The sequence below is a fragment of the Haplochromis burtoni genome, unplaced genomic scaffold, assembly GCF_018398535.1.
Source record: "Haplochromis burtoni strain Fernald_Lab_line unplaced genomic scaffold, NCSU_Asbu1 Contig_162, whole genome shotgun sequence".
Classification (NCBI taxonomy): domain Eukaryota; kingdom Metazoa; phylum Chordata; class Actinopteri; order Cichliformes; family Cichlidae; genus Haplochromis; species Haplochromis burtoni.
In genome coordinates, this window is record NW_024582523.1 from 870,231 (window position 1) to 871,497 (window position 1,267).

Below are 1,267 nucleotides of genomic sequence, written 5' to 3' on the forward strand. Positions count from 1 at the left end.
AAGAAGAAGAAGAAGAAAGAAAGTTGGACTAGTATTGATCCGACCTATCTGGCCCTGCGTCTTACTACTGCAGTGAAACAGTTTGGTGGAAATGTAATACAAAATTTTTTTTCACTATGAACAAAAGTTTAGTGAAATTTTCTATCTCTAACTTTTTAAAAGTGCAATTTTATTCATTTTTTCATTATTTTATTTTCTGTAGTCATGTGTCTGTGATTACACTGGTATATCTTACTTCCATTATCCACGATTAATGAGTAATTTACTAACAGCTGATGAACATTTTTCTGTTACTTACAAATAAATGCAGGACTTTTAGTGGTAAAGCACCATTTTACACGACCATTTATACTCTTAACAATCTGGATTCCTTTTGGTGATAATGTAGTTATGTCGTCCAGCTGATCTGAGGTTTTTTCTGTCTTTCTCTCCAACTTCCACTCTCTCTCTCTCCTCTTCTCTATCGCCGAGGCGGAAGTCATTGTGGGTTCACGCCGTCGGTGAGCCTAATCAGGGCGGTCAGCATTTAAGCCAGGAGGTGACTGCTGTTCTTCGCTGGATTGTTGTCTGCCAGGCGTTAGTGAAAGTCAAGTCTACAGCTAAGCTAAGCTCAAGTGTTTAAAAGTGAACTGTGTAACTAATCCTCGTCTCCCCGTCTACAGACCTCCTGGATTCCCTCCCCGTGCGATTCTTTGTGTCAAGTGTGGAAGAGTGAACCTGTGGCTGTGAGTGTGGAGAGTTGGAGAATGCGTGACTACTCCCGTGGATTTCCCCGGAGCCCCGTCCCTCACCTAATTGTATATAGCACTGCCCCGCACTTCCCATAAATACACAATGTGGATTCTGCAAATAAATTATTGTGTACAGCTGATTCTGGAGTCCTGCGCTTGAGCCCTCACCATCGAACTGTAACAAGTTAGCTTTTTTGTCCAGCATTCATCTATAAAGACAATAAGAAAAAACCAAATAGATGTGATATGCTTGGGAAACTGTTTTCTAACTGAAGCTGGTTGCATGCTGGCTGAATATCTTTTCTTGTAACGTTAAACTTTAAGTGAAAATTAAACTGCACGATCCCCACCTTAATTGTTAATATTCTCCATAGATACTAAAGACCCGGTGTAGGAATGAATGCATGCAGTCGATCTGTTAAAATAAGGAGTTATATTAACCCAGAGCCTTGTGCTGCATTAGCTGTACGAGAATGTAAAATGTAAAGGCAGAAGAAACCATTTCTTCTAATGGCTCATCTGTAGTCTTGATGATT

General features: G+C 40.2%; 1 long non-coding RNA gene across 2 annotated transcripts in view; it reads left to right on the forward strand.

Annotated features, from left to right (window-relative positions):
• The window catches only part of LOC102298350, a 2,297-nt gene extending 1,030 nt beyond the window's left edge, over nt 1-1,267 (forward strand). Inside the window, exons 1-3 of one of the 2 annotated variants that reach the window (XR_006054924.1) lie at nt 7-93; nt 472-576; nt 663-1,267. This is a non-coding gene — a long non-coding RNA (uncharacterized LOC102298350). Of the gene's footprint in view, nt 1-6; nt 94-471; nt 577-662 lie in introns of those variants that run through there. The other variant, XR_316460.3, reaches the window with a different exon arrangement.